Here is a 21,139-nt window from a genome sequence, read left to right as displayed (position 1 = left end):
GTCCTTCCGTAAAAGTCTCATCAAAAATTACTTACTGACGGATTTTTTTTCCTTGGTAATTTACCGACAGATTTTTTTCCATTACCTACAGAATTTTCTTCGGTAATGATCTCTCCATGCAGCCAAAAAGCTGTCAGTTTTTCTGACTGATTTTCTGTTACCGACAGATTTTCCCTCGGTAATCGTCACTTCAATTTTGCTTTACCCGTCTGATTTTTCTACAGATTTTTCATCAGTAATTAGAACCTGGAAAAGTATTCTCAACTCTGAATAGAGACGGATATTTTCTGTCTGTAAATCCGTCAGCAAGGTAAAATAGCATTTTTTTAGATTTTTCGTTATAAAATAAACCTGATTTCATATAAAATAAATATAAATTTAAAGAAGTTCATCGTATTATCAAACTAAAAGAAAAATACTATAAACAAGCACACATAACAAAGTATATTGATACATTAACTATAATAATAAGTAACAACTATACATCAACAAAGTGTATTGAGTAAATTAAAAGTTGTTAATGGGTATCCAAACTCCAAAGGGCTCTAAATGAGTTTTCGCATAGTAGTAAATTAAAAGACCTATGCTGCCAGCAACTCTTATTCAATTTTATAACTCATTCGAACAATTTTCGCTACTCTAATAATTAACTTGTAATAGAAGATTCATTAGATGAAGTTGGTGAAGGAGGTCCTGTGTTAATTTTACTTATCTCATGTGCAAAATTCACTTCACTTGCTATTTCTACTGCTGCTTCTTCTTCATCATCATCATCACTACTTTCCTCACAAGAAAATTTTGCCTTCTTGTTCCTCCTCTTATCCTTTTTCAGATATATTTTGTAGCCAGCCCATGATGACGTTATCTGTTTCAAAAATCACATGTTATGAAATACTATATAACGTTTTAATGAAACATACACCAAAATAATTATTTAGATAAGATAATGTGGCATACAAAAGTATTCAAAAAAAAAAAATAAAAGATTTGATTATTATTCAGATAAGATAGTCTGTTGTTGATCCTGCTGCTGTAATTGTATGATTTTAGATGGCAACAACTGAGTTACAAATTTGATTATTATTATTCAGATAAGGTTTGATTATTATTCAGATAAGATGGTCTCTTTGTTCTTTTCCCATAGAACCATGTATAGTCCACACACTATCAGATAGATGATCTTTTCAACTTTTAACTAATTCAGGTAAAGGAAATATTATAATTAAAAATTATGCTAGTGTGAGCATTTCCAGAAATGTAGTTGTCACTACAGCACATGTTGAAAGAATATACAGATTATTTTTCTTTTGCATATCTCTCTGTCACTTCCTGGTAGCGAGCCAATGCCTGAAAATCATTAAGAGACAAAACACTATAAGGATCTCGAGATAAACCATAAGCCACGATTGAGTAAAGCAAATAGTAACCTTTCTATATTCTACTTCAGATTGGCATAGCTCATTCCTCTTTCTTAAAATCCAAGCCCAACTCCAAGGAAGTGGCGCCCAACTCCCTACCATCAAGCCCATTGCCTTCATGGTTGGGAAGAAGCACAAGTAGCCTGACGCCCAATTTCCATAGCTGGCGCCCAGCTCCACCAAAATTCTATGTACTGGGCACCCAGCACCAAGATCCAATGCCCAGCTCTAAAATCTTTCAAGCCCAGTGCCAAGTACCTAACCAATTTCCAGGAAGCTTCAATTCAATTCAAGATTCAAGATTTAAATGATTAGTTAGCAACAACCTCTTCTAAAAAGATAATATTTGGTTGTTAGGATTTAGATTAGATTAGATTTAAATTTGAATAAGTTGTTATCTTTTTCTTTTGAAGATAAGATTAGTTTTTAAATTTTAATTAGTTAGGAAGTAGATTATAAAGAAGTGAACAAGGTTCACATCTTGGATAGGTCATCGAATCATCACTGGAGCCATCCAGCACCTCATTAGTTTTAGGTTATTTTCTTTTCTACTATGAGTAACTAAACCTCTCTATTAGAGATTAGGAACTCTATTTTATTTAAAGGATTAGTAACGCGAGTGTTTTTTGGATTTTAATTCAGACTTTTCTACTTTTTCAAGATTAAGTTTCATTCATCATCATTAATGGTTAAAATTATTGAAAAATACTCTAATTCTATTTTGGATTCTGTTATTACTTTGGAAAATTTAATATCAGAATTAGATTGAAACTCATCTCATAATCTTCAACTATTTAGAACTAGTCTTTGGATATGTGACATTTAATTCAGCTAGAGATAGTTTTTAAATATTGTGTGGCTTAAAATCAAAACCATTCTTAACCTCTTCTCTTAATTATTTGACAAAAAAATAGGATTAGAGAAATTAGATTGCTAAGGAATTGGAATTTAATTATAAATATTTTTTGTGAAAAGATTTTTGCATGAGTCAAAGTAAGAAAACACAAGCATTGCTTTATAAGAATTTAACATCTCCGAAGCCTTTAACATTTCTTATTCTTGATTACTTCCTAATTCTATAAGCCTTCTCCTGCCCATAATCAATCCAAAATCGATTTTCTCTTCATTGTTCTTGCTTCTACCTCATGATCCAAATTCATCTTACCAAGGTTTCATTGATCTAATTAGAGATTCAATTAGACGTTGCTTGCCTCAATCCGTTAATCCTCGTAGGAATAATATCTACTCACTGTAGTATTACTTGAGCAATTTGGTGCACTTGCCAATAAAACGAGCGTATTAACTTTGCCTCATCAAGTTTTTAGCGCTGTTACATGGGATTAATTGAGATTGACAGCATACGTCCGGTTAAATCACCAACATAGATCTTATTTTCATTTAATTTATTTATTTTCTTTATTCTGTTTACTATTTCTTTCCTTCTTTATTTTTCTTCTTTATTCCACACGGTGCATTTGATTTTCTTTCTTTGTGTACCTAAGGAACAATGAAATCGAATACCACGGATTCAGTCCTGGCATTCAATAAACTCCTGTTTCAGCAAATCACCTCACTCACAACACAAGTGAAAAAATTTCAAGTTTCACAAGTTATTGCGTGTGATTTGTGTGGAGAACACAATAAAAAAGGTGTAAACTATTCCATCCCACCAATAAACAAGCCAATTACATAGGATATTTCTCAAGGTTAGGGAACAATCCATACTTTTCTAGACAGAGGAATTATCCTAATGTTGGTTGAGGTAATCAAGGACAAGGTTACGTGAACGTTTCATACCAAAAGTAAGTCAACCCGATGCAATTCCAAAATTCTCTTGAACTTGCTGTAGAGAGATGGTCTCAATCCACTGCTGAGTTTGTTCAGCAAACCTAAAATTTTATACAAGAAACAAGGATAAACTTCAAAAACCATGAAAGTACCATAAAAAATTTAGAGGTGCAAATGGAGCACATTGCCAAGCAATTGGCAGAAAAGCAAAAAATTCCCTCCCAAATAAAACAACGTCAAATCCTACGACGAAATATGAGGCGATCATATAAGGGGTCCATATCTCAGTGAGTGTAACATTCCGTATTTTAAAAAAATAATATAAATATCAATAAATTATGGTTTATTTTATTGAGTTTTAAATTTTATATTTTAGAAATTATTTAAAAAGTAATTACATTAATTTTATGATTATTGAAGTTTAAATTAATTATGAAATATTCTATTAGTTTGAACTATTTATTAAAAATTATTTTAATAGGCAAAAATTAAATTGATTTTTATAATTATTATTATCATTTGAATTTGGATTAATTACTACTACTACTACTACTACTACTACTACTACTACTACTACTACTACTACTGCTACTACTACTGCTACTGCTACAACTACAACTACTGCTACTGCTACTGCTACTGCTACTGCTACTGCTACTGCTACTACTACTACTCGCTTTGATTAAAATAAAGTTTAGTTAATATTATTATTAAGTTCAAAAATGATCGGCATGAGTAAATATCAACTCTTCAGTGAATTTAGCTTTGCAAATGCTTCATCATATATCTTTTATCATTATGTTACTAATGTCATTTATATTAGTAACTCATATATATTTATCCCTATATATATATTATTACTTTTATTATTTTTATTACTTTCATCATATATATTATTACTTTTATTTTAATATATCCAACTTTCACAGTTATCCGTTTAAGATATTTTTAACTTGAATTGCTGACTCAGCGCCTCCATAACGCGACACCGAAATCCCCATGTGTCATCTAATCATTTAAGCGCTATTCTACCTTATTAATCATTATCATCATCACTGAACTGAATTGGAGAAAAGAGAGAGAAAATGACCATGGGTGAGAGAGAGATTTTCATAGCACCGTTGAGCTTCCGAACTTGATTTCTTGAGATTTGTAACTTCGATTAAAAATTTGAACTGATTAAAGTGTTCGTATCCTCTTCCTCTTCATGTTGACATCACTTTTGTTCGGAAGAAGTCAATAGAGAAGCTACAGTTCCTCTTGCATGTCATGGCCAAAATTGAGGAGTTGGAGGGAGTAGCCGATTTTGACATTTTCTTCTTCGATTTTTCATTCAGAAAGCTTCCTTGGTGTTTCAGTTTCGTGGCTGTCATAGTAATGTAGGATTTGGTAATTTTATAATAATTAAATGTGTTCCTAATGTGTGATTGTTGATTGGATATTTATGACGTGAAATTGAATGATTTTGCATTTGAATTTTGATAAAATATTATTGATTTATTGCTCTATGTTTTGGTTTTGATGAGACTGTCAAATTCGATCTGTTATGGCCTGATTTAAGGGCTGTTGTTAAACTTGAATATTGAGAAAAAATAATATGATTTGGTGGTTGGAAGATTAAATTAAAAATTGTGAAAAATCGATCATCGTAAAGTGACGATGAGCAATTGCACGGGTTTGGATTTTCACACTAAAAGTAGAATTTGTCCATTGTAAGTGTAGTCCAAAGCCAACAATTGAGCATCAATCAAATAATAAAGTCAATACAAAATAACCGAGAGTATTTAGCTCCCGGGTCGTTCCTCCCTAGGAGTTGCAATTAAGTGTAATGTCATTGGCTATGAAGGAGAGCATGGGAATTGGGAATGAAAGCAAGAGCAAGTAATGTAAATAACAAGGAATTGAAACAAGCATGCAAGGAATTTAAAGGAAAGCAGTTAAAGGACTCTTGGTAAGAATTGGGGAGTTTAGGATTCCTATCCTAGTTATGGACCACAAGCATGGCAATTGTGTGGAATCAATCCAAATCAATCAATCCTCCTTGAGAATTAGTCAAAAAGCCATAATTGATCTCAATCCATAAGTCCTAGTCAACTCACTAATTACTTAGTGAAAGACTAGCGTCAATGGAAACTAAACCAATTAACTATTCTCACACAATGCAGAATGGACATCCACAACTCAATTCCACCCAAACATTCAATTTCTCAACCAAGAGTGTGAAAACTAAACATGCAAGAAATTAAATGAAAGCAAGTAAAAGTCAAAGCAATAAAACTTCAAATGCAAGAAACATCTTGGCAAGTAATTGAGGGTTAAGGCTACCTATCCTAGTCATTGACCATAAACATATGATGATTATGAAGAGTTAATCCTACTTAGTCAACCTTACATCGAAGATAAGTCAAATAGGCATAGCTAATTTCAATCCCTAAGTCCTATGTCAACACTAAGAGGTCACATAGAGTCAAGGGAAACCAAATCAACTAACTACTCTAATATATCAAACAAGAATGGACATCAATGACTCAAGGGTCACCAAAGTCATCAATTTCAAGCCAAGAGTGAAGAGAAACTAAGTAAAAACTAAGCCAAGCATTTTATCAAACACTTGGTGTGCATGAAAATAAAATAATATTAAAATGCATTAAAATAAATTCTAAAGCTACCAAAGTAAGTAAATAACAATAACAACTAGAGAAAGCAATAAATGACATGGAAACATAAATTTGCATTAATTGAAATTAAAATGTAACAAGAGTGTTCATAACATAAAAATGGCAAAATAAAGGAAATACAAGAGAAATAAAGAAGATAAAGATGCAATAACAATAAATGACAAGGAAAAATAAATGAAAACAAGCATTAAAAGTAGAAATTTCAAGAAATTAAACTAAAGAACCCTAATTCTAGAGAGAGGGGGGAGCTTCTCTCTCTAGAAACTAAGAGAAAACATAATAAAAACTAAACCTTATTGCCCCCCTTCATCCTTCTTCAATTTGGCCTTAAATAGCTTCAAAAAATGAGTTAGATTGGGTTTTAGGGGCCCAAAAATTGCTGCCAGCGAGTTGTAATTAATGAGGTCACGCACGGGGACCTATGCGGATGCACAGATGTGTGCGTTTGCACACATTGTGAATTCCGACCTGTGCCTACGCACAAGTTGTGTGTGTCCGCACACGTAGACTTATGTCCACTATAGCAAATTATATATCATTTTGACGCCTCGGATGTTAGCTTTCCATTGCCATTGAAACCGCCTCATTTGGACCTCTGTAGCTCAAGTTATGACCAATTTAGTACAGAGAAGTCAGGGCTGGCAGCTTTCCAAATCCTTCATTTCTTGAATTCTTCCCTTTTGCATGCTCTTTTCCTCACTTCTTCAACCTATACTTGCCTTGGAAACCTAAAAATCACTTAAGAAATACATCAAGGCACCAGATGGGATTAAAGTGAATAAAATTGACTAAATTAGCACAAAAGAGCATGTTTTCACTTTCAAGCACAATTTAGGAAGAAATCTCAAAAGCATGCTATTTAGGTGAATAAATATGGGTTTATGTGATGGAATCCACTCAAATCAAACCAAAATATATCGTAAAATATGAATTCATCATAAAGCACAAAAACGAACTTAAAAATCAAGCAAAAAATTTGAAGAATTTTGGAAATGAGATTCGGTCCTTTGGTAAAGCTATAATCATAGAAATAAAATTTATTTTTGAGATTAAAATAGTAATTTAATAAAAATCAAAGTTAGTTTTGTAATTATATAAATTTTGGAGTATTTTGGGTAATAAATAATAAGCTCAACGGTAAAATGGATATTTTACAAAAGGTGCAAGATTATTTTGGTAATTATATTATATGCAAGGATATTTTAGTAATTTAAAAACTATGTTGGGATAAAAATATAAATTTTTAAAAAGCTCAGAGATACAGAAGAATTTATAAAAGTTTAATAATAAAGCTTAAGTTAATAAGTTTTGAGTAATAAGATTATTTAAAGTTCAAGTTAATAAGTTTTGGGTAATAAAGAGAAATAATAATCTTACTCCGGTATTAAGATTATTATCTATGTGTTTTTGAAATATTATATATTAGTAATTTGTATTATAACAGAATAGAAAAGTTAAATAGTAACTTACTTAAAAGTTGTAGAAAAATGAACATAAGCTAAGAATCTTATGATTCACTCTTCATAAACCATCTAGGGAGAGATGGGTGAAGAGTGTGAAGACGATTTGTGGTATTAAAACAAGAAAAATAAAAGAATGATGAAAAGAAAGAAAGAAAAAGAAAGAAAAGAATGTATTAACTAAAGGGATCTCTGCCACAGGAGAGCAAAGAATAAAGACAAAAAGAGTAACTGATGGTGAATAATGAAAAATATTGTGTGAGAATCTGCTGCAGAAGGCAGTCAAATAGATGGTGGTAGGACCACCGAGGTTTGCTTTCTTGGAAACCTTCAGCCTAGGGCCGCAGCCTGTGATGACAGGGGGTATTCATAGAGGTTTTGTCGTACATACTTTCGGCCTAGGATCACAGTCTGTGTCGACATGGGATGTTCATAGAGGTATGTCAAGCATGCGTTGGTGAGGGAAAGCTACCCTATATTAACAGGGGGTGCGTACAGGGGGTATGCCAACTGGAAAGCTGTATTCGGATATGGTTACTATTAAAACAAGAATGAAATGAACATAACTATCCACCCCTGACCCTACTAAGAACTCCCCAGTTCTTACCCTCTATTTCTACCCCTTTCAGCTACAGGTGCGAAAGCTTATTGCGAAGTTGCAGGAGCATAGAAGAATATGTTTGCAAGTTGAATTGTTGTTAGAATTTATTTTTTCTCTCGCCTTGTTAGTTAAAGTTTTATTTAGAGGGGTAGGTATTGTAATTGGTTTTGTATGTATTACTATAATGTATTAGTAATATTAAGTATATGAATATGTGTTATCTATTCATGACGGAAAAGTTTTAAATTTTTAGTAAAACCGTCGACAGATTAACATGTAAAGGCTCAATATTAAATACATAATTAAGGAATTAAGTTAGTAACGCCTTACTTTTGGTATAATTATGACGTACTGAAAGTTGGGTCGTTATATTGAGCTAGAAGGCAGCATGAAAGGCGACTTAATTAATCTATTGATTCAAGAAGCCCTTAGTAAAGGGGCTTTAAAGAATGCTTCACAACACTTTAATGGTGAAGAAGAAGAAGAAAAGTTAGCAGACGCTTATTCAACAAAGGTAATACTCATGGGTGACACCAAGGAGAAAGAGGGATCACCCATGTTAAAGCTATAACCCCCTACCAACCACCCTCAAATATGCATTCCTTGGTGATCATAAATGCCTTATTAAATAAAGAAGAAGAAGAGGGACTGCTACAAGTATTAAGGGAATATAAGACTACTATTGGGTGGACAATCAGCGATCTAAAAGAAATAAGTTTCACCATGTGCATGCACAAAATTTTACTTGAAGCAAATTCTAAATCGGTAGTGCAAGCACAAAGAAGTCTCAATCCAACAATGAAGGAGGTTGTCCACAAAGAGGTAATGAAACCGTGGGATGCTGGAGGTATTATGATGACTTGCATCATTTACCCTTTTTTCTTAGCTAAAAAGGACCATAAAAGAGTATAATCTCATTTGATCATTGTAATTTATGAGCTAATTGATGAATATTATGGTACATTGCTTTGAAATGAGTTTGTGCTGAATTTCAGGTGAAAAGAGCAACAAAAAGGGAAGAAAACAACAAAATAAAGCTGCGCGTGTGAAACTGGCGTGCCACTTGGAACAAACGCTATGAAAGCATGAGGCGTGGCACACCAGGAGCTGGGCATGGCATGCCAGTAATGATTTCCATAAAGGAATGTTTGAGTTTAACAAGGGCGTGACATGCCACCTGCTGGGCGTGGCACACCAAGTCCATCACACACCATGGGCGTGCCACTTGAACCATTGGGCGTGGCACGCCAGTTTATCAATCCAAAAGGGGACAACCACTTGGGCGTGCCACTTGGTATCGAAGGCGTGGCACACCAACTCGAGCCTATCACTTGGGCGTGCTACTTGAAGACCTAGGCGTGGCACGCCAAGATTAAAAGAGCCACCTTAAGGTGGGCGTGCCACTTGAGCATCAAGGCGTGGCACGCCAGTTCAAGTTTCCAGAGAAGAGGTGAAGACCCAAACACTTGGGCATGCCACTTGGTATCAAAGGCGTGGCATGCCAGCGATCATACTCACTTGGGCGTGCCACTTTGGTCCCAGGCGTGGCACGCCAATGCTAAAGAAGATCAAACACCAAGGCTGGGCATGCCACTTGAGGTCGAAGGTGTGGCACGCCAACTAGAGCAACCAAAGAGAAGAAGACTGGGCGTGCCACTTTAATGCTGGGCGTGGCACGCTAGCTACTAGAGCAAAGAAGCATGAACTATGGGCGTGGCACGCCACACACTGGGCATGGCATGCCAGTTATATTTTCCAGAGACATGAAAAAGGGTCTTCATGGGCATGGCACGCCAACTGCTGGGCGTGGCACGCCAGTAGTAAAATCCAGAGATGAAGATGAAGCCACCACAATAGGCGTGGCACGCTAGACCCTAGGCATGCCACGCTGGTTCAATTGTCCAGGGAAGAAGAACAAGAAGGAAGAGCCTAGGCGTGCCACTTGAGTTCTAGGCGTGGCACGCCAACCAAAGAACCAAGCACACATAAAGAGCATGGCACGCCAGACCCTGGGCGTGCCACGCTAGTTCTACTTTTCAGAGAGAAGAAGAAGAAGAAGAAAAAGGCCTGGGCGTGCCACTTGGGCTTGAAGGCGTGGCACGCCAGGCTAACCAAGCTTTAAAAATGCCTGGGCGTGCCACTTGGGTTCGAAGGCATGGCACGCCAGGCTAACCAAGGATGAAAAAGACCCTGGGCGTGCCACTTGGGTTCGAAGGTGTGGCACGCTAGGGAGCTGGATGCATGGAGTGTACCACTTGAAGGACTGGGCGTGGCGCGCCTAGCCAAACTTAGTGGCTAGGCGTGGCACGCCACTCAAATGCCACTCACACGCCAAGCCTGAAAGTCACGTTTTTGGAGTGTCTCTTTCCCTCCAGCTGTAATTTTCTTTTCTCTTTTGTATTTTTCTTAATTCTAGTGCTAGGAGTAGTATAAATAACTCCTAGAAGTACTGAGAAGGGGTTGTTGAGTAGTAGTTTTGTTAAAGGGTAGTTAGATTTACTTTTCACATAATCTTCTTTCATCTCTTGTACTTTTCTCTTAAGCTATGAGTAGCTAAATTCCCTCTCATTGAGAGAGGGAGCTCTGTTGTACTTGATGGATTAATGATAGTGAATTTCTTCTTCTCTTCATCTTCTCTTTGATTTGCTAGAAGGAATTTCGTTTTAATGTTAGTGTTCAATCATCTTGGGAAAGAGGTTGAATGCAAAATGGGTTTCATGGGAACCTTGGAAAAGGAAACATGAAACCATGCTAGAAATCCCTTCTCACACTTGAGTAGAATCTGGGTTTTGGTGATTGGATATGGTGACATATAATCCACCCACTACTTGGATCATTAAGGATGTGTGGTATAATCAGGGACCAAGCATATCTCTCTTCATGAGCAATTAGACCAAGGAATTGGCTATTGATCAAGATCTGAGAGATTGAATCACCAAGGGATTGGGGTTCAATCAATCATGATTGCCAAGATGTCCATGAGTTGCATGATTGAAGATGAGATGAGCTGGATTTAATCCAAAGAGAACAACATCTCCTAATCTCAATGAATTTCCCCTATTCTCATCTTCCCGATTCTTTATAGCTTTCTTTACATTCTGTTATTCCCGATCCCCATTTACAATTAAGTCATTTATGTTTCTGCACTTTACATTCTTGCCATTTACTTTTCTGCACTCTACTGCTTCTTTTTACTTTTGAGTCATTTACATTTCTGCTCATTTACAATTCTGCAATCACAATCTATATTTCTCAGCTTGACTAATTCACCCATTGATTAAAATTGCTCAAATCTTCCAATCTCTGTGGATACGATCCCACTCCTAGTGGGTTATTACTTGACGATATTTTTGGTGCGCTTGCCAAAAGAGGGGATTCATTATTTTTTATATGGGGAGTGAATTCTGTCCATCAAGTTTTATGGCGCCGTTGTCGGGGATTAATTGTGATTAACAAACTGCCGGTTGGTTGATTATCTAGATTAGACATTTTTTTTCATTTTTGTCATTTACTTTATTTTTTTTATTTCTCTTTTCTTATTGCTAGTAAGGTGTTTGTGTTATTACCTCACTAAGAATCCCTCATCTGTGACAATGGGGATTTTAATTTCTTTTGGTGATTATTGTTTGAGACAAAGCATTTTGCAAGAAAAAATGGAGTTTACCTCACATTTCAATCAATCATATCATATGGGATATTGCCCACTACCACAAAATGATTCAAGTCATTATCCTAATGGTGGCTGGGAATATCACCAAGGAATGAGACAAAATAATCAATCAAATTTCATGAGAAACTTTCCACCACCACAAAGTAATCCATGTTATTATACTCATGGTGGGTGGGAGTATCAAGAACCTGAAATGGGGTTCTTCCCAGGGCCACAAAGTGGTCTATATTTTGATAAGTGTAATCACTACTCATGTTATGGCTGGAAAGATCAAAATCAAAGAGATTTCACTTATTCATACCCCATTCATCAAGAGCCAGTACTTCTCAATTATCCAACCTCACCTCCTAGTTTTACATGTCCAAATTTTTCATTACTTGAGCATGCCTCAGCACAAAATTCCTTTCCAAATCCATACAATTCATTTCATCATCCACAAAATTCATTCCATTACACACAAGATTCTTTTCACAGTTCACAAAACTCATTCCATCACCCACAAAGCCCTTACCACTCCAACCAACAACCACACAGCAACCATTCTCAAAATGTATTAGAAGCCGCAATGGCAAGGTTAGCAGAGGTAGAGAGACAAATACAAGCCTACTACTCTAACCAACCGCCACCACAACCTCCCTTAGATACACTTTCTAGGCTAAAATTTCTCCTTGAAGAATGTAATAAGAACATCAAAAGATTTAATAAAGAATCAGATGAGAGGGAAAAGAAATCTAGAGAAAAGGAGGAAATAGCCAAAAGGGACCATGAAGAAATAATGAGAAACTTAGCACAATTCTATGCTAAAAATCCAACCGCTCTCTTTCCTTGGCTAAGGGAAGAAAACAATACCACAAGAGGAGGAGTGCTAAGCAAGGGGGATGAAGATCAAATGGTGGGTGAGAAGGAAGTATTGGAAATACAAGAAAAAGAAGCACCCATGCCAAGTGAGATTCTTATGAAGAAGGAGGAGGTTGTGAGAGTGTATAAGCTTAGGGCTCCATACCCACAAAGGCTACTAAAGGTGACAACCAAACATGCAAACTCACTCCTAAATGAAGCAATACAAAATCATGCAGAAGAAAGGGAGGAAGTCAATCAAGGGAGTCCACACTCCAATGAAATAGAGAGTTGTATAAAGGGTGAGTTCATTGAACAACCAATTTAAGAAGCTCTTGATGAAGAGGACACTCCAACCATCCCACAACACCTAAGTTTTGAAAACAAAGAAGTGAAAGCAATCAACAAAAGCACCAAAGAGAGGATGGTGACCAAGACAAGAAGGAGAATATCCATGAACAAGAGGTCAACCAAAAGCCATCCCACCCCTACCCCAACAAGCAAGTTCACTCAAGCTAAAAACAAAAGAAAGCTTGCTGGGAGGCACTCAAAATAGGGGACATCAACTGGCTCATCTTTCCTCTTAAGGTCATTCCTCTTAACAAACTGGAAGAAGAGGAAGAAAGTTGAGAACAACATGTCAAGCTAATGACATTAAAAGAGCGCTTGTTGGGAGGCAACCCAACCGTAGGTAACATTTTCTTTCCTTGCTTAGTTTACTTTCAACAATTTGACATATGATTGCATTCTAAGTTTGGTGTTGCCATGCAACCATTTGATTTTTATTCTTCACTGGGTACTTGCTTCATTCTAAAATAAAAGTGTCACACTAAGTTTGGTGTTGCCACTTACCTTTCATGCAAAGTACCATGCACACACCACTTATTAATGAAATCACATTGTCTCTATTTTTACTTCTTGTGCCCTTATTGTATCTTTAATTTTGCTTGCCTGAGCACATGCACTACTCACATTTCATTGTTTAAGATATTCATGACCCATCATGAACCCCATCACCACTGTTTTATTTATTGTTTGAGGACAAGCAATCATTCTAAGTTTGGTGTGGGAAGGGGAAGAATAGGAGAAAAATGACAACAACAATGAAGATGAACTACAAGGTGGTAACATTCTTTTTTCCTCTTACTTATTTCCAGCACTTTAAATTGCATGATTATCTCCTATTTTCTCTGTATGCATGTGTGTTGTGAATAAGCATAGCTTGATTGCTGAATTATAACATGTGCTATGACATTATGACTACCATCTTTAGTTTTGTGAGTTTAAAGTAATTAAGAATCGTGATCATAAACAAACAAGGCAATTAAAGAAGAAGTTAGCATGAGCTTATAAGTATTGGGAAGTTAGCATGACTATTGTTGCTCAATTTCATTTGAATTTGTTTAATTGAAGTTTTCATCTAGGACATTTTATGAAATTTTTTAAATCATGAAAACCTTGATGAAGCAATTGCAAATAAGGTAAGAAAAAAAAGGGAAAGAATAAGAAAGCTGAAGGCTCTGAGTACCAATAACAATTCAATTGTTAAGTACTTGTGGTGTTTATGTATCAAGCAAAAAGCTTGAAAATAAAACACTTAGAGTCAAGGCTAGGCTCAAGTACAAAAGCACTCCCTCAAAGCTCAAGGCTCTGAGCATCCATGATTAGAGAGTAAAGAAAAGAAACAAATGAGCTTAAAGAGTCCTCTAATTAAATGCTTGTGGTGCTTATGTATCAAGTGGTAATACTTGAAAACAAAGCATTTAGAGTCGTAGTTTTCAACAAATAGTGCAAAGCACCCAAGAAGCTAAGATAAGAAAAGAATTAAAAGCTTGCTTCAAGGAAGGAACATAAAGAAAAAGATTTCATAAAATGAGCTATATAGAAGCATCAATCAATTGAATTTGTTTTGTGATTGTAGCGTGCATAAGAAACTAACCAACCATGAACATAAAAATTGCTACTCTTCTCACTTTGGTTTGTCAAACTTTATTGCATGATTCTTTATTTGCTTGAGGACAAGCAAAGTTTAAGTTTGGTGTTGTGATAACTACGCATCATGTACCTTTTGTCTATGCTTTTTCACCTTTAATTTCCATTGATTATGCTTAATTATTGAGTATTTTTGTGCTTAAGTTGTATATTGCTTTGATTTCTTTGAATGGTTTAACTTTGTAGAAAATGGTGGAAAAAGAAGCAAAAAAAAGCACAAAAGAAGCAAAGAAAGCTGACGTGCCACTTGGTGCTCTGGGCGAGGCACGCCAAGCCAATGAAACAGAAAATAGTTTCTAACACAACACAATGGGCGTGCCACTTGGAGCTCTGGGCATGGCATGCCAAGCCTTTGAAGCCTATTCTCATCAATGGGCGTGCCACTTTGTGCTTTGGGCGTGGCACGCCAGGCCAACATTCCAGCAAGGGAGATTGAAGAGTTCAACATGGGCATGCCACTTGATGTCGAAGGCATGGCACACCAACCTTAATTGTGACTTGGGCGTGCCACTTGGGTTCTAAGCATGGCACGCCAAGCTTGAAAGAATGCAGTTCCAACATGGGCATGCCACTTGGTGCTATGGGCGTGGCACGCCAAGTTTGTGAAGCCAAGATCTCAAAGAGGGCGAGCCACTTGGTGTTTTGGGCATGGCACGCCAGGCTTGAGTTCTAGAGGAGTGATTTTGAGCCCCACAATGGGCGTGGCACGCCGGGGCATATACTAGCCTGACCTCCTCTCATTCAAATGAAGATAACGTGAGCTACACAACTCCAAATGAGGTGATTTTAGTGCCATTATAAAGTAGACATCCAGGGATTTCTAACCATATATAACACTTTATTATGGACACTGGAATTGAGGAAGATATTGACCCCGAAAACACAAGGAGAAAAACACGTCACTGCAGAGTTACTAGCCTGACCTCTTCATCTTCAAAGGAACATAACTTGAGTTGTAGAGGTCCAAATGATCTGATTTTGGTGGTGTTGAAAAGCTGACATCAAGAAATTTTCAATGATATATAACACTCTAGGGTGGACATTAAAACAAGAGGTGAAAAAGGCCATTATTTCAGCGTTGCAAAACCTGGGCGTGCCACTTGATATCGAAGGCGTGGCACGCCAGCTCTATTTTCATAATGGGCGTGGTACGCCAGTTTTAATGGCCAGAGAGTAAGATTTTGTGCATCATTGAAGGCGTGGCATGCCAAAGAGTGGGCGTGGCACGCTGGGGTACTGACAGACTGACCTCTTCACCTTCAAATGGGTATAACTTGAGCTAAAGAGATCCAAATGAGTTGATTCCAGTGGCGTTTGAAAGCTAACATCCAGGGCTTTCCAACAATATATAATACTGTATAGTGGACTGATAAACCACTATTTTATAGTTTATCTTGTGCTCAATTGAGTGGATTTTATCAACTCTTTACCCACTTATTCATACTATTTGCATGGTTTTACATTCTCCTTCTTGATTTTATGCTATGATTGAAAACATGCTTCTTTGACCTTATATTTGCTAATATTAATCCTCTCTTATCACTATTAGATGCCTTGATATGTGCATTAAGTGTTTCCAGAGATTACAGGGCAGGAATGGCTTAGAGGATGGAAAGGAAGCATGCAAAAGTGGAAGGAATACAAGAAACTGAAGGAATTGCTAAATCTGTCCAGCCTGACCTCTCTGCACTCAAATGGTCATAACTTGAGCTATAGAGGTCCAAATAATACGGTTCTAATTGCGTTGGAAAGCTAACATCCGGGGCTTCGATTTGATATATAATTTGCCATAGCTGCCTTGACGTTAGGTAACGCAAATGCGTGAATGACGCGCCCGCGTCGTATCTGCAAATTGCAATCCGCGCGAATGCGTGGACGACGCCTCAGCGTCACTTTCCCGCGACCTGAACGTAACAGAAACTGCTGGGAGTGATTTCTGGGCTGTTTTTGACCTAGTTTTCAGCCCAGAATACACAGATTAGAGGCTATAAAGTGGGAGAATGTATCCATTCATAATCATGCTTTTCATAATTCACTTTTCATAATTTAGATGTAGTTTTTAGAGAGAGGTTATCTCCTCTCTCTTAGGTTTTAGGATTAGGATTCCTCTTAAAGGATTTAGGATTCAACTCTTCATCAGGTTCAATATTTCTTTTACGTTATATTTATCTCTTATTTTCAGATACTTTAATGCTTGTATTAGTCATGTTGCCTAATTGGCTTATGAACTTTTCCATGTTAAGATTTGAATATTTTATTTAATATAATTGAGGTATTTCAGATTTATCACTTCTTCTATTGTTTGTTATTAATTAATGTTCTAAGTTGGATCCTAACTTGATTTTAGAGTTGATTAATATTCGGAGACCCTTGAGTTGAATTACTCAAGAGTTAAATTGTAATTGGGTTTATTGTTGGTTGGCTCTCTAGTCACTAACACTAATCCTTCCCAAGGGAGAGGATTAGAACTTGTGAATAGAAGTAGACTTCCAACTTACTTGACTTTCTTTTACTTTACTTGGTAAAGGATAACTAAGCAGAAGCAACCTTCAATTATCAATTGATCTTGAGAAAAATCCAACAAGGATAGAACTTCCAATTAATCTTCTCCGAGTCAAGGCTTTTAATTTAATTACATAAAATTTCTTATTTTTTTTATTGCTTTAATTTATAAATATACCTGTGCCCATTGCCCAAACTTCAAAACCACCAATTTAAAAGACTCATAATCAATAATAAGAATATACTTGATGACAAGTCATCTTAGCCTATTTTAACTAGTCTTTTTCTTTTGTTTTCATTAGAATTATGCACTTTCTTGAGCTACAAGCAAGCTAATTGAGTAGATTTTCATGTTTCCCTTGATTGAATCAACCATATATGAATTCATGCCATTTCATGAGGTTTTATGCTATATTTGTTGCATATTATGAAAGAATGAATATCTCATGATTTTGAGCATAGCTTTGATGAGTTTGGTTGATTAATTATAGGTGAAGAAAGCTTGGAGAAGGGTTGAAGCAAGAAGGAATAGCTAGGAGTAAAGAGAAGACAATGGAATAAGTGAAATTGAACCAGGAAGCAAGAACCTGGACCTAAAGTTAGCATCAAACTTTTGCACAAACTTTTGGTTGAAAAGTTAGCCCCAACGTTAGCCCCCTAACTTGGAGGCTAACGTTGGAACTTGAAAATTCTCCCCTGTGCACCAAAAGTTTGCGCCAACGTTAGCCCCCTAACTTTGAGGCTAACGTTGGCACATGAATTTCTCCCCTGGGCACCAACGTTTGCGCCAACGTTAGACCCCTAACTTGGAGGCTAACGTTGGCGCATGAAAATTCAAGGAAGAGGAGCAAAAGTTTGCGCCAACGTTAGCCCCCTAACTTGGTGGCTAACGTTGGCGCCACTAGCACACAAGGCAAGGCCAACGTTAGGGTCAAAGTTAGACCCCTAACGTTGGCACCAACGTTCATACCAGCAAGTTTTGTGGGCTGCTATGAAAAGTTGGAGCCAAAGTTAGACCCCTAACTTTAGCTCCAACTTTTGGTCCAACTTTTGCTAACCTCAAAACCGGTTCAATTGGTTCACTTTGGTTCTTCTCCAAACTTCAAGAGTAATCAACCAAGGCCTCTTTCAACCCAATTCCACCAAGAGCAAAGGCCCAACTCAAGGCTTGAAGATCATTTGAAGAAAGTGTATAAATAGGATAGAATTCAAGTTCTTCGGAGAGCTTTCCTCTTGGAATTTTCATAATAGTTTTCGGAGAGCTTTTGTTATTGAGTGAACTTTAATTTCTTTGTCTTGGGGAAGGAGAATTCACTTCTCTTCCTCTTAGTTTTATTGCTTTCAATTTCAATTACACTTGTCTTGGATCTTGGATTGGAGAATTGAAGAAATTCTGTTTCAATCTCAATCTTGGATCTCTCTGTTTCTTTACTGTTAATTGAATTTCATTTCCGGTTAATTGCTCTTCATTTATTCTCTTTGCAATTTACAATTCCCTTGCAATTGTTCTTATTGGATCTAGGAAGGCATTGAGATCTAGACTTAGTTTTCTAGTCTCTGAGTCCTGAGATCCAAATCTCCAATTTACATTCTGTTTCTTGCTTTCCATGTTCATTTACTTTTCTGCTATAAGATCCGATCCAATCCCAATTCCCTTTTACTCTTCTGTTTGATGCAATTTAACTTTTCCTTGTTTAAATTCTGTAAATCCATTCCCCAACTCCCTTTACAATTCCAGCCGTTTACATTTCTTGCACTTTAAGATTCTGCAATTTACATTTCTTGCAATCTAAGTTGCCGCAATTTATGTTACTTGCACTTTAAGATTCAGCAATTTAATTCTCGTCCCCTTTAATTTCATGTCAATCACCCGTTCCCTTTACTTTCTTTGCAATTTAATTTCTGCAAATCACCAATCAATCAACCAAATCTTGATTCGCTTGACTAAATCAACCACTAAGCTAAAATTGTTCAATCCTTCAATCCCTGTGGGATCGACCTCACTCCCGTGAGTTTTTATTACTTGATACGACCCGGTACACTTGCCGGTTAGATTTGTGTGTTTTGGGAGAAATTTATTTTTCCTCCAAAATACTCATCTAGTTTTTGGCGCCGTTGCCGGGGATTGATTAGATTGACAATGATTAAGTGAGGTGGTGATCTAGATCAAGCACTTTTTCTTTAATTTTTGACTAACCCACTAACTGTTTGAAGTTTTGCCTGAGCTAATAGAAACCTCATTCTAGCAATAGAGTGAAATTTCCTTGGTTTATCTTGCTGAATATGATTCTCATAGCTTGATAAATAAACGAGAGAAGTGATTTTCGTTCATTAATCTCTCAAGTTTACCAACTGTTTGACACATGGTGTCAACTAATCCTCTGACTACATTCTGGCATGAGAATATCCAATTTTCATTTGGATTATTTGTGATTGTGCAGGTCATGGAGGAAAGGAATCCTACAGCAAGAGGAGAAAAACTGAGGCATTATGATTTCCAGCCTCCATAATCAAAGAGCAAGATGTCAAGCTAGTGACAATAAAAGAGCGCTTGTTGGGAGGCAACCCAACCTGAGGTAGTTTTCTTTCCATAGTTATTTTAATAAAAAGGTTAAGTAGTTTTATCTATAATGCAAGAAGCTAAGTTTGGTGTTGCACACCAAAACAATCTAAAGGAGAATGCAGGATTCTAACTTTGGTGTTTCACCAAAATCCCATTATAAAACACATTCTCACTCTCTGCATAATGCTGGCTTCAAGCATGTTGGATGAACTAGTTAACTATTCTGCTGTTTCCTAGTTTTCAGTTTTATTGCTTTTGAAAAAGAAGAAGAAAAGAAAAAAAAAGTTATTACACATGGTTAATTTGATGCATGAAACCCATTGGCAAGGTACTAAGTTTGGTGTTCTCACACCAAAGTAAGTTCAAAAGCCCATAAATAAATCAGCCAGACTAACCATTGTTTCTAAGTGCTTGGGGAACAAGCAACTTTCAATATCATTGCAGAATATCATACAAGCCTTTGGAGAGATTGAGCATCATCAACCAAAGAAGCAAAAGATGAACATAAAGGACAGCAATGATGATGATGAGAAGAAGGAAAGCAAGTGAACTCCAACAGGTTGTATTGTTAAGTGATTGTTTTACATCAAATATTGCTGTGATTGAAAGTTGGATTGTATCCTGATCTACCCTGCCTGTCTGCATAGCATAGTTTTTTTTATTTACCCCTGCCTGCCTGCATAGCATAGTCTTTCTTTATAATTCAATAAGCAAGGTGTCTGATCATTCACAACATTCTTATCTTCAAAACTTGTTTGCACTCAATTTCCAAGAAATGCATCACATGAAAGTTCTTTGAGAAGAAAGATTGAGGAATTAAACAATTTTGAGGCAAGCAAAAGATTAGGAGAAGTGGTGGTTCTAGTTGTATGATTTTGTATTGATGTTGCATGCTTGTGAAAACTTGCATGGGAGCTCATAGGCAGGACATGAAGTTCAAAGAAATATTGTGGAGATTCTCAAAAATCTATTGATCCAAGAAGCAGCAAACAAAACAAAAGAAAGAAAAGAAAATACAAAAACAAAAGGAATATGGCCCAAGGCTCTGAGCATCAATTACTAGGTAGAAAAAGAAAGAAAGAAACAAAAACTCAAAGAGTTGTTATCCTAGTAAATGCTTGTGGTTGAGATGTGTCAAGGAAAGAGGCTTGAGCAAGTAAATCCTTAGGGGTGCTTCAACACCTAATACCTTAAAACCAACTGGTTTAGGAGTATTGATTGAAAGCTTATCTAAAGAGCCGCTTTGAGACATGATACTTAGAGTCGAGGCCAAAGCACAGAAACTATAAGCTGCTTCAAGGTGATTACATATAAAGAGATCTCCATGATACCATTTGGATGAAAATCCTAAGACCTACGACTCCCAATATGTAAGGACTAGTGAGCACTGAAGCCCTTGCATGAGCATATGATTTAGAGTTCACCCCACTGATACTTGATCACTTCACTCACTGTACTTTACAAGTGTTCCTCAATCCATCTTAATTGAAAGAATCTCTGAGCATAATTCATTTCTTGCTTGAGGACAAGCAAGCTTTAAGTTTGGTGTTGTGATGACAAGTCATCTTAGCCTATTTTAACTAGTCTTTTTCTTTTGTTTTCATTAGAATTATGCACTTTCTTGAGCTAC

The sequence above is a fragment of the Arachis ipaensis genome, chromosome B1, assembly GCF_059453495.1.
Source record: "Arachis ipaensis isolate K30076 ecotype BB chromosome B1, ASM5945349v1, whole genome shotgun sequence".
In the NCBI taxonomy this organism is placed as follows: Eukaryota; Viridiplantae; Streptophyta; class Magnoliopsida; order Fabales; family Fabaceae; genus Arachis; species Arachis ipaensis.
The sequence above is the reverse complement of the archived record's forward strand: the minus strand, read 5'-3'. Positions refer to the sequence as shown.